Here is a 13,494-nt window from a genome sequence, read left to right on the forward strand (position 1 = left end):
ACAGCCACACTCCATGCTGCCCTCTTTATCTGTACATTTAATCTGCTTATGTCCTAAATCTTTTTTTTCCATTATTGAAAAGCGAAAATAGTCAGCAGGAGATGCAAGATCACACTGCAGAGAAGTGAACCAGAATTCTTGGAATATAAGCAAGATGTTCTGAAATCAGCTGATTAGCTGATAACTTCAACATTCTGTCGAAGAAGCAAAATTAGCTGCAAATGGAAACAAATCTGGGCAGCATGTTGGTGCAGTGGGTTTGGTTGCTGTCTGAGCTTGGATTACTGCTTATATGATGTTTTGCATGTTCTGTCTATGTAAGTGGACATTCTGTTGTCCTCATTACTCAGAAACTTGGAGGATTCCCAAGAATGGTGGATTGGCTATGTAAAATTGGCAAATGATGCAAATGAGTGTGTGAATGTCTGTGCACATGCTGCCCTGTGATGAACCAGTATATTCTCACCTCAGGGAGTTCCTGGGAAAGGCTCAGCATCCAGCACAGCTCTGACCACAATAAAGTGGTTACTGAAGCTGGATATAACAAGCATATAAAAGTATTTATTTGTGTCACTGTCTCATAACGAGAAGGATTAGATAAATGGAACTGTATTCAAAATATTTTTTACCTGATGTCTTTTTCTAAAGTGCAGCAGAATCCCTTTTCAGGTTTATCTGATAGGATGAATTGGGTTCTTTGTTACAACAACCACAGTAGTCTAGATGGAGGAGATATTCAGGCAGATGGGCACTCTGAGACAGATGCTGAAAATTGTGTCACTGATGTTTGCTGTGTCGTGTCATATTTACTGTTTCTAGAAGCCTCTCGTTAACCTTTTCACATAAAAGCATGCCACTCTTCTCAGTACTCAATTCTCATCCCCAGCGGTCTGTAATAGAAAACAGAAAGCCTACATCAAATCCCCAGTGACTGGCTGCACAGATGTTTGTATCGTGTAATCATTTATAAAAGAGTGGTCATGTAGGGCATATTTACCATAAACCATTGAAAAATAGCCATTATGTTTTACATAGCCCACCTTTTAAGGTAAATTCTTGTGTTAAATTGAGTCAAAGAACAATATGCCATTATACTGTGACAGAGCTAATGTTTGTATCATGGCTTCTGCCTAAATGCTTGGCTAGAATATTATTTGTGCTTAGAGGAATGATGCGGGTTAGAGTGAGGGTAACATTTCAATGGTTTCACTGTTTCCATGGCGACTCTGACTTCAGCCTCGCTTCCTATGCTTGCCCTCGCATTGAGTTCACAGCCAAGATGAAAACATGAAGGGAAGAGTATGTTTGAGACCCGTGTCACATGACCAGTAATCAACCTAGATCACTGTTACTTTCCTCAAAAGCACCTTTTCTGTTATTCAAACACAGTGGACACACTTTCAAAGAGCATCTTATATTCCCCATTCTTTTTGGCATTCCGATTCATCCTAATTCAGGTAAACAAATAAATATCTAAACAACTAAATAGAAATCTGTGCCTTTGGCAGTTCTTAGGCACTGAAGTTCGATGGATGCTTGGTCATTTTAAATGAGATCAGCCCTACAAATAGCACAGAGTACAAATGCACTTTCTTCTAGACATTATCACTCTCTATCGGTAGTGCTTTGGAGTCGAGATGGATGCTTCCACAGTATGTTCCCAGCATTCCATTTTGCTCAAGTTAGCAAGACTTTCTCTGCTCTCTCCACCTCTCATGTATCATGTCCAACTGTGCAGTAAACAGCCTATTAAGTGACCTATTTATCCACGCCCAATTCTGCTGGCTCACTTGCAGCAATTACTTTGGCTGGATGTTTGACGTGGAGTGGCTCAGAATGCTTTGCTCTCAAATTGATGATTCTGCAGCTTCTCTGAGCCTCAGCCTCACCCCTCCTCCAGATGAGAATGGACATTCCATTGTGATAATAAGGTTGCTGAAAGGTTAGAGAGAAGGGACTGTGATTGCTGTTTAAAACATCCTGAAAGTGAAGCTGCTCTGTCTTTGGCTCATACATGTCACACTTTTGACCTAACTCTGATTGCACAAAAAGCTTTCGCTAATAGATTCCTCCAAGAGGTAATTTAAGGACAGTAGTTCTTAAAGGTCCAACTTTTGGTGAACCAATGCCCAGTCTACCTTCAGCTTCTTGTTCTTGGCTGACAGGAGTGGAACCCAATGTAGTCCACTGCTGTTGTCCACTTTATAAAGTGGATGATTCATTAAATTATACATTAGTCTTAGTAGTTATAGATTGGATTCAGATGCTCAGATGCACAAACCATTTTAAAGTAGCAATTTATATAATTGATAACCATTGAGCGTTGGCTTCATGTAGTGTTCAGGACATTTTTGTGATTTCTGTGCACACTTGGAAAAAGTATTATCACTGTATTTTGGACCAGTGAATAAAAGTTGGACTTTTTCAGTCATTAAATGAAAACCCTTTAACCAAGTTTTTTTTCCCTTCTCCTTCAATTTTCTCTTCTATTTTTTTCCCTTCTGCTTCCATTTGATTTGATTAATTTTGTGCAATCTGAAACCAGACCAAACAAGCAAAAAGCTTTGGTTTTGCTAAGGCTTAAACTTACAAAATAGAAACATTTGCTTATCCCATTGCACAAGCACTGCATAGTAATAGCTGGTCAGTTGCTGTTGTTTACAGTTACTGTACTTTTTTCCCCTTTAACTTCAGCTTACCTCAGCATGTGTTTTGCCGCATCTGTGTTTTGCTAAGTCATACAGATTTTTAGACAAATACTTTTCTCTGTGGCACAATCTCCTGTGTCAGCCATATTTAAAATGCCAAATGAAGTAAATTCAGGGAGTTAGTGAGATAACTATTGCCTCATTGGTTGCTCATTAAGTTGTGGTGGGAGAAGTGGGACAAGTTAAGTGTGGAAGTATCATGAATAGTAAAGCATTTATCTCAGCCTCACACACTTTGCCCACAGCATATGGAGTGTCAGATATTTTCAACCTCATCCTTCAATCTGTTGAAGGTTACAATCTGACTAGCGCTTCATACATGCTTCTGTGTATGTGCAATTGAAATAAAATCTATTTCCTTCATATCGATTGCATTTCATGATTGTTGAGGTTTGTAACAAGTAGCTGAAATCCTAAATGTGTAAAAAAATGTGTTTTTATGAAAATGTGCTGATGTAAGTATATATGCCATGGATTTAATTATAACCTATGAAAAAGGACAAATTATAATTATTATAGCTTTGAGGAGGTCTGTTATGGGCAAAAAAAAAAAAGCCTAACAATAGTGACATCCATAGAATTATTGGGTAAGAATTGTTCTATAGTTTATATGAAATTGAATTATTTTTATTCTAGAAGCATGATTAAAACTACAACCTGCTCCTTTAAGATGTATCTGTGCATTTCCTACAAAACCATCTTTACTTGCCAGTCTGGGGTTCGAATGGTGCTGTTGATCGCACTGCTGGTAATTGTAGAGTTTAGTTAAATCAGTGTTATGTTCAAGACATGAGCTTTTTTTAGGGCTTCTGCCTTCCACCGGCAGTCCTGCCAGCTAATGCTTTATAAAAGGTGGGTAGAGCTCCAAGTGATAATTATTGTCCTGTGAAAAACCAATGATGTCTGTGACCAGTTTTATCCAATTTAATAAGATGATAAAAGTTAATAAACTGTGGTCATAGTCTTCCCAGACTGACCTTGTGAAAGCAGATCCTTTGGTGTTTGTATTTGCTTTATTTTCTTGCAAACTGCTTTTACAACCAGAGGATTCACTTGGTATACAAACATACATGTCGCATGCTCCAGCAGTCAGCCTGGTGGAGCATGAGAGGGCCATTTGGATTCCGTCAGTGACTGTTCAACTTTAGCAACAAGGACCTACAGGATAAACACCAGAAGATGAAAACGAGAAAGCAAAATGTAAATCAGTTCATTAGAAAACACTGTGTCATGGTTTGGAAAAATAGGTTAAAGATGAAAACTCGAAAGCTATGAAGCTATGTCTTTATCAGGACACATTATAAGTAAATATAAAAAGCTCCCCACGGTACTGATATCTAGTCCATGTCTCCAACTGCAACAGTTACTGAACATGAATAAAGTGATGAGTCATGGGTTTAGCACCAAGGGTTTTGGGTTCTCTGATGAATCAGCCTTCTTACTGCCTCCTTCTTTTCACTGAAATTATTCACTTCATTGTGTGCTCTGTCTTTTATATGACAGCTCTGGCTTTATCCCTGTCACTCCTGTACTCTTGTAGCATGTTAAGTGCATGTGAATGTGTAGTGAATCATCCCAAAATTGTAATGCGAAGCAGCTTTTAGTAAAAACAGTGATGGTCTAGGTAAGGAAGAGAGGAGAGGAGTTTGCTTTAAGAAAAGTCACCAGTGTAGGATATCCCAGTAATGATGAGAGCTGTGTCCTGAAATGTTGAAATGTCTAAACTCTTGTATCAGTAAAATGTGGTTTTGCATGAATATTTGGCTGACATTTGTAAATGTGTCAAAACAAAAAACGTGACTATCAGATTATCACAGCTTGTCGCTGCCAAGAGCTGATGATATCCATGGGGCTCTGAGTTCAAAACAGAAATGAGAGATTAAACAACCAATTCCACAGTTACTCAACTGATGACTGATTTTCTTTGTAAAAATTGAAAGGGACACCAGTCTATTGCAGGGTACCATGCACACATACATATAGTTGGAGGATTTTGCCTAGACAGTCCCGCATGTCATGCATGTTTTTGGATAGATGAAAGGAAACTGTAGAACTTGGAAGAAACAATAGCCACAGTGAGGGATTTAAACCTGGAGCTTTGTGGTGTGTTCCTTGATCTTTTAAGATCCGATTGAGATTGTATTTTTGTTTGGAGTCATGTTGTGATTTAAAGCTGTTTAATACAATTACAGTCCAGAACAGTATTTGACCTTATGTTGCTATCAAATCAGCTTTGAAAGTTCAGCAAAAACTAAACAACATATAAAATCCAGATTTAGAGCAAAAGAGCATCTCTCACGTAACCTCCATTTTTTTTAACCAATTTATTCCCTTTATGTTATATGAGCTAGACTCATTATGTCTAGACATGCACTTACAAACCAGGGACACCATTCATAAAATCGCTGTGGAAGCAGCACAATGCATGCAAATCATGCAGACAGAGACTACAAGCTTCAGTTCACTGGAGTTTTTTTGTTTTGTTTTGTTTTGTTTTGTTATTGGCATCACTCTATGCAAAGTTATACTGCATGAAAATCCCTGGAGATCAGCAGTTTGTGAAATACACAAACCGTCTAGTTTGACACTAGCAGCCATGCCGGAGTCAAAGTCACAGAGATCACATTTTTGCCATGTTTTGATGTTTGATGTGAACATTACCTAAAGCTCTTGACCTGGATTTAAATGGTTTGAAATGATCTGCTGCTTGGATGTACATGTGTACATAATAAAATGGTTGTGAGTTTATATTCAAGAAGTCCACAAATAAATATGGAGCTGGACACCTCCTGATGGATAGTTATTTACACACAGTGGAGGAAAAAGTATAATCATCTCTTTGTCTGTCTGATTATGGTCATTTTCACATGACACATTATAAAGACACTCATTATCATCCTTGTCTTCCATTTGGTACATCCCATGATACATCCTGCACATGGAGTGCTTATACTCTATACTTATATACTTTTACTCAATACTTATATAATATATATAACATAATCTTCACCAGTTCCTTTTTTAATGCCAACTGTTTCATACATTATTACCTGTACAAGATATCCCATTATATGGTTCAGTTGTAGATACCATGCATGATTTAAAAATATTAGACAAGATCAGATGATATACAACGATCAGCCATAACATTATGAGCACTGACAGGTGAAGTGAATAACACTGATTATCTCCTCATCATGGCACCTGTTAGTGGGTGGGATATATTAGGCAATAAGTGAACATTTTGTCCTCAAAGTTGATGTGTTAGAAGCAGGCAAAATGGGCAAGTGTATGGATTTGAGCGAGTTTGTTTCAGCAGCAAAAGGGGGGGGGGCGACAATATTTGGCAGATGGTCATAATGTTATGCCTGGTCGGTGTATATGGTATTATCTGATGTGCAGAATTATGATTAATTATGTTCTGTGCTCAAGGGATCAAGCTCTCAACTTTACTAAAAATTTACAGATGTAATAAAAATACTGTAGTGTACATCCATTCACATCGTATTCAGGGGACCTCACTTTCCAGAGCAAGCAACAAAGGACTTTTAAATACTTGAGTACATTTATCTGAGGACGCTGTTTAACTTTCACTTAAGCTTTATCACTTATATAATGTTATACTTGCTTTCCTAATTGAGTTTAAAAGCTTTTGACACATTCCCCATACATTCACTTAAGGATCATTTTTCTCCGCTCGTCTCGCCACAGCCTAATGGGCAACACATAAGGCAATAGTAACTCTTCCATTTGCAAACTTTCCTTGGCGTTTTGAATATAATTGACAGAGGAGGTCGTGCCAGAGAGAACGCAAGACCGAAGACAATCCAGCGTTTATGTAAATATCTGAATGATTTAGCAAGAAATAGAAATAGGATCAATAAAGCGATTGCTTTTGTGTGATGGAGAGAGCACTGAAAATAACATAAATCATGAAAATGCACAAGGATCTGTTAGGTAAAAGAAATAAAATTCCTAATTAAGTTCTCAACACAGCTTTTAATTCTATAAATCCTTTTCAGAAATTAATGTATGTATAAAATTGGGCTAAAATACTGTAGTACAGAAGTTCTCAAGGTTTTTTATTCTTTAGCCAGAATAAAATATTAAAATATCATATTATTTATTCAAGTCATTTGATTTTATTATTCCTGAATTGTACACTGTGTATCATAATAGCATCACTTCCTAACATTATTTGTAACACTAAATTGTACTAAACTCCAATCAGGGACATTATTACTGTACATTACATGATTGTTCAAGGAACCTCATCATTATATAACATCCTTCTAAAGCAAATCAATGAATATCCAGCTGTCTATGTGTGTGTGTGACTTTACACTGGGACCACACTTGCAGAATAAGTAATCCCCTGATTTAATAAAGTAATCCTGACCACCTCATGAGAACAGCGGCAACGTCTTCAGCCATTAATTTAAAGTCATACAGTTGGGTGAATATGATGCACTGTTTTCTGTCTCTCTCTCTTCCTGACTCACTCATTGTGTAATTGATTTTAGTTACAGCAGGCTCGGTTTTTAATGGACAGAGAGTTGCCAGCTGCCAGACAGGTTGGGGATGGAAAGAATTATGCAAACAGCTCTGGTGAATTATAAGTGCGACTTTGCTTCATTTGTTTGTCAGCTCTCAACTTAATCTATACAACATGAATTTGTACACAAGGCTTATATAGATTTTCCCAACATGGCTATTGATTCTGCCTCTACTGAACAGTTTGTTGGCTATATTGTATGGTAAATGCTGTGGCCATTCAAGGGAGTTTCAACAAAAAGGCCTGAGAACAGCAAATTTGAAATGGCTTTCCTCCCAGGCTCAGCTGCTGCAGTGCATTCAGATTGTGCTGGAAAAAAAAAATAATACAAGAAACGTTAAGTGATATTGTTTGTGCCTTTCTTGGGTAAATCTAGACCATTATCATTATTTCATGAAAAAGAAGGTTTTCGACATGGAACACCATAATAATTACCACTTGAAAAAACATGAATCGATAAATAGATAAACCTTAAAAACATGAATCTCTTCCTGTGACAATTAGGAAACACACGCAAGCATGCAAGAATGAATATTCAGTACAACAGCACAATAGTGAGTGTGATATTGCTTTCATACACAACAAATACTGAGTAACTGATATTTCACACACAATATGGCCAAATATTGTTTTTTTTCTTCATTCTGTCAATGAAAATAGTTCCCAAAGAAGCCACAGCTGGACTGAGTGTTGCATGTAATGCACAAACTGACAGCCCATGGTAAGTACATTATCTGCTTCACTGTAACTCAATAGCGCTAGAATTGGAAATTTAAATATACATGGTACAGGAAAATCATAAGATTATTGCAACCCTTTTATTACTGGTTTATTGAGGAAGTTTATCTCGTTAAGGATAGTGCAGTGAGAACCACTGAAATCTCACAGCTTCATGGGCCTGGGCTCGATCCTCAGCTTGTGTTATTGAATGTGTGGAGTTTTGCATGTTGTCCATGTGTAAGTCACCATGTTGTTAAGTAGGTGCTGTGATACTGGTGTGTAAGACACAGTGGCTAAGATGTAGTGAGATGCACTAGGGTGGACTGGCATACAGAGCTTTCCACCCATTGGATTGCTGGCCATTAAAGTAGCTAGTAGCTACCTAGGTATTCTCAATCAAAACGATTATAAGGATAATAATTACATAGGTTTCATAAATATTTTTAACTACATATGGATTTTGTATTTTGAATGATTCTCAGTCACAAGCCACAGTCTGCTTATGGCCAAAAGTGAAAAAGGCATAAAAACTGCATAAACATGTAATAAATAAAATCTAAAAAATAATAAATACAACCATTCACTTCATCAGAGCTTATAAGTTTACAATAACAATAAAAATACACAACAGTCTCATTTCCTAAAGTAAATGTAAATCATGACATTTGAGGAACCAGAGCCTCATTTTCACTCTTGTCTTAACTGATGAATATTTTCAGTGCTGTAATAATCATCTCATACTTCACTGAGTTTTGTTCTGTTAACTAAGCTTCCCATTAGATTAACTTTTAAATAAAACTACTTTTTCAGTTTGTCAATACAGTGTACACGACTGCACATATGGATCACTCATCATTTAACAGCTGGTATTTTATACCATTTACAAACTGAAACTATTAGTCTTGTATCCACTTCATTATGGCTTTTCACCAGGATGATCAAAGCATCATTTTCCTTGTGTAAGAAACACATTATGCAAGCAGGCAATTAAACACCTTCAAGCATATTGACCATTTTTATAGCAGTGATTATTAAACTTTCTCCTTATTCACCTAACGTGATCTTTGCAGAAAGCCTAGACAAATTTATTAGTTTAATAAGAGATCTGCACAGTAGAAATCATTCATTATGTTTATGTTAAAATGTCATATGTATATACACTGATCAGGCATAACATTATGAGCAGTGACAGGTGAAGTGAATAACACTGATTATGTCCTCATCATGGCACCTGTTAGTGGGTGGGATATATTAGGCAGCAAGTGAACATTTTGTCCTCAAAGTTGATGTGTTAGAAGCAGGAAAAATGGGCAAGTGTAAGGATCCAACAGACGAGCTACTGTTGCTCATATTGCTGAAGAAGTTAATGCTGGTTCTGATAGAAAGGTGTCAGAATACACAGTGCATGACGGGTCAGGGCTGTTTTGGCAGCAAAATAGGGACCAACACAATATTACGCATTATATATATATAGAGAGAGAGAGAGAGAGAGAGAGAGAGATCAAAACTCAGGTTTGAGCCAACATCTGACAAGATTTTTCCATCACCAAGCTCAGCTCCACTTGCCATTCACTCAAACCAGAGATGCTGGTACACTGTACGAAACTGTATGTTAAAGTCTTATATACATTTAAAAAAATAAATGTATTAAAAATAAATAAAGAAATAAATTCCATACCACTATTCCATACCAATGCAGCTGATTGTCAAAAAGGTTTTGCACAGCACCAGTACGGTATTGCATATGGTTTCATTTCCAGTTTTTGGCACATATTTTGATCAGTGCTTGTCAAAGCTAACATTCAGCCTCTGTTTGTGTGACAGTGAAAGTGGCAATTAGAGGGCACAGACAGGGAGATGTATCCTAATTAGAACATAATTAGATATATTGATGGGGAAGCAAGTTTGATATTGAAAAAAAAACCCCAAGGGAATTGCTGTGAGTTTCTTCTTCCCATCGCATGGGTCAGAGCACTCCTTTTATCCGTCGCTCCATGATGCTTTTATTTACTTTTTCCAGATGACTGTTACATATAGGCTTCTCTGTGGGTGGCAGGACCTACCTATTTGAATGAGAACAGCTATTTTTTTTCTCTCTTCTGACCTTATCTCAGCCGTATCTTAACCTTTCTGCTCATTTCAGTCCCAGTCACAGCAATATGCTCAGGGACCAATTACATTTACAAATCAGCTGAAATCAATTCTCACATTGAATAAATAAGACGATAGCTGAGGCGGTACTTGGTGTCTCGTCGTGTAGAGAAGACGAACATTTGCATGCATTATTGCTCCTCCAGACTGGCACCCTGCTGGGCTGAATAGTGTGATTAATGAAGAGAACTCGAAGCAATCCACAGCTATGGCACACTCACATAGAGCAGTGCATATCACATATGACTACACAGCTCTGTACCAGGCAAAAAAAGAAAGTTCTGCTTATGATCATGCACAGGGTTTTCACTGTCTGTGTATGTTGTATTAATTACTGATTACTTACATCAGGATTCTTTCTATTAAACCCCATTGAAAGGTTAATCTATACAGACAGATAGATATTTCTGATCTTTTACCTCGGTGACACATATAAGATTTGGTGGACAATGTGTTCCTATTCATATTTGCACTATAGAATTATTTAAAAAAGATAAGACATGCTGTAGCAGTAAGATCTCAATATATTCTGGGCACGAATTTATGAATTAACAATAAAATGAACCATCTGTCAGGATGAAACCTACCAAAATAATGATACCTTACACTTTTTGTATTGAAACATTATGAAGCTAAGAATTGAGATGAGTAAAACTCATAATAGTGTGTAAAAGAGCATAGTTTAGGACTGGATTTGGTAATAATTATTTTGTTGGGCATATTATGATAGACGTATATACATGAAAAGGATTAACCTAGAGGAGATACTCTTCAGAAGAATAGAGAGAAGAGTTTCTCAAAAAAAGCTTGTCAGAAAAATGTAAAGATTGATCAACTCTTCTAAACATATAAAGCATAATTAAATGGGATTAGTGCAAGCTCTCATTTAGATTTTTATTAAAATATGACTTTATCCTTGGTTTTCATTCTTTTTTTTTTTTTTTTATAAGGGATTTCATCTCTCATGTATACATATCATTGCTGTCTTCCTAACATGAAACTTTACAGCCAGGCACCACAAGTGATATCGTTTTTATGTAATATGTAAAATTGCAATTCTTGATATAAATGTTATATTTCCCTTATTCACATGTTGACCTGCTTGGAAATGTGGTCAGAACTGTAGGTATTCAGTTCTCCAAAGCTGGCAATAGCTTTCTTTCACTTCGAATGAACTATCCCTGTGGGTTTGGCTCCTTGGAGTGAAGTGCAACTTGATGGCTGTGACCCAGCAGTCCAGGAGACACTCCTGAAGACAAAAGTACATCTCTAATACACAGGCCTTTTATACTCTCAGATGGATACTGTTTCACTTACTGTGGACCCCATCCTCTGGTTCTGGTACAAGACTAGCTGTTATAAGCCCATGCAGGATGCTGAATTAAAATACGTCTTTCTAAATATTGTATTTGTGCTAGTGTCCACTTCAGGAAAGAAAAGGGAGAGCTTTGTTCTTTGACTCCAGAGTGATCTTGGGGTTGAACCCATGGCTTCTTGACAATTTAAAAGTCATATTCCATGAGGTATAACCCGTTGAACATTCCCAGTATGCATTCTATGGAGCAGTGATTTAATCATCAGATCATTTGTCCCCAGCAGTTAACCAGTTTTCATAGAACCACAGTGGTCCATATACTCTAATTAGAATTATGTCCATGTAAATGACACAATGCTTCAATCAAAAGCTACAGGCTCTTTGTTGGTCCCTTAAATAATGAAGGCTACAGCAGGGAGCAGAACTGTCTCCCACAGCTCCTATTAATGCTTGGGACTCAGACATAGTCTCAGTGTTTAAGCCTAGACTGAAAAACTGTTTGTCAAGCCATCTGTTAATAGATTTCTTTTCTTAGATAGAGATACAGGGATCTGGAGGGTTCATGGGCAAAGAGTGTTTTGGTAAAACACTTTTATCTCCCTGGGTGCCCTCATGTCTGTGTTAAAATCTATTCCCAGGTCTCTGTAAAGTTGCTCTGTGACAATATCTGTTAAAAGAGCTATATATTGAATAAATTTAATTGAATTCATGTATTCTGTGAATCTGTTTGGTATTAGGGATTGGGCTTGTGTTTCTTAGCCATTCCCTCAAAATGTTTTCTGGCATTTTTTATCATGCACATGATGTACATGCACACATGTTTACACTCTGGTTCATAGGTGTCAAATGGATACTTTAATATTGGTTTTTAGTGATATCTTGCGTGAAGCAAATACATGCGCAGCATGAAAATTAGACTATTCAATCTCAACCATTATGCTCTAGTAGACCAGCAGATTCTTCTGTTCTCTGCATGGATGGATAACAATTCATATCCCTTTATGGATAAAGAGCTCTTAGAAAAATGTCTCTATTTGCTCTGGCAAAGCTCTGTGAAAAATGCCATATACAGTATTATATATAGCACACATATTTGTGTCTTTAACAACATATTGCCTACAATATGTAGACATAATGTTGCATTCCAAATAAAGTCATGCTAGGGTGTTTGGAAGATACATGTAGGTTTTAGGAGTGGCTTAGGAGTGGTGTTGGTGATGATGTTAAAGGAAGGCAGGGCAAAGAGAAATGCTGCTGTTGCCTTTATTAGCTGTGTGACATTCAAGCATCAGCACTGGCAATAGGGGGAGGGGAGTAGCCTTGGAAACCCTCAGCGTATCAGCATGTGCATGCTGTCATTGGTGGAACAATGATGTGCCAAAGCATATCTCGGGCTCTGATAAGGATTCCTCCCATCTGTGCCTGGAGGAGGACATCCCTACTCTCTCTCTCTCTCTCTCTCTGTCTCTCTCTCTCTCTCTCTCTCTCTCTCCCTCCCCCACCCTTCTCTCTCACCCTCTCTCTCTGTGACTCTATCCCAGAAAACAGCATGAGCCTGGTTAAACAGGGATCTCCTTTCTTCCTCTTTAAAAATGAGGGCATGATAAATTCTAATTTCACACAATTGGAGCTGAAAGAAAATGAAGGCTAAAGGTGAAATGGATTTGAAACCAGCCTTGATTTTGTCCATTCTTCTAGTGGAACATTGGGCCGATGTTATCTTTTTCAAGGTCTCTTCTGGAGCACTGAGTTTGAGCAGTTAAACATGTCCACCTCACTTGGACGTTAATTTAATCCTTATTGTGCTGCTTTTTTGAAACAGCTCGGGGTATGCATTGGCAAAATCTTTGAAGCACACTAGCATATGTGTAGGCATATGTTTTTAACTTTCGTGCTGTTTTCTAGTGAGTGAAAGACTTCATTTTCCTCTCTGTTGGACAAGTGGACATCATGTTTTACCAATCTCCAAGTATGGCACTCAGCCAAGCACTCGGCATCATCTATCTCATACACATGAGGGGTTTGTGCATCTATAGTGTGCCCTT

Source organism: Hemibagrus wyckioides, linkage group LG19, assembly GCF_019097595.1.
Source record: "Hemibagrus wyckioides isolate EC202008001 linkage group LG19, SWU_Hwy_1.0, whole genome shotgun sequence".
Lineage (NCBI taxonomy): Eukaryota > Metazoa > Chordata > Actinopteri > Siluriformes > Bagridae > Hemibagrus > Hemibagrus wyckioides.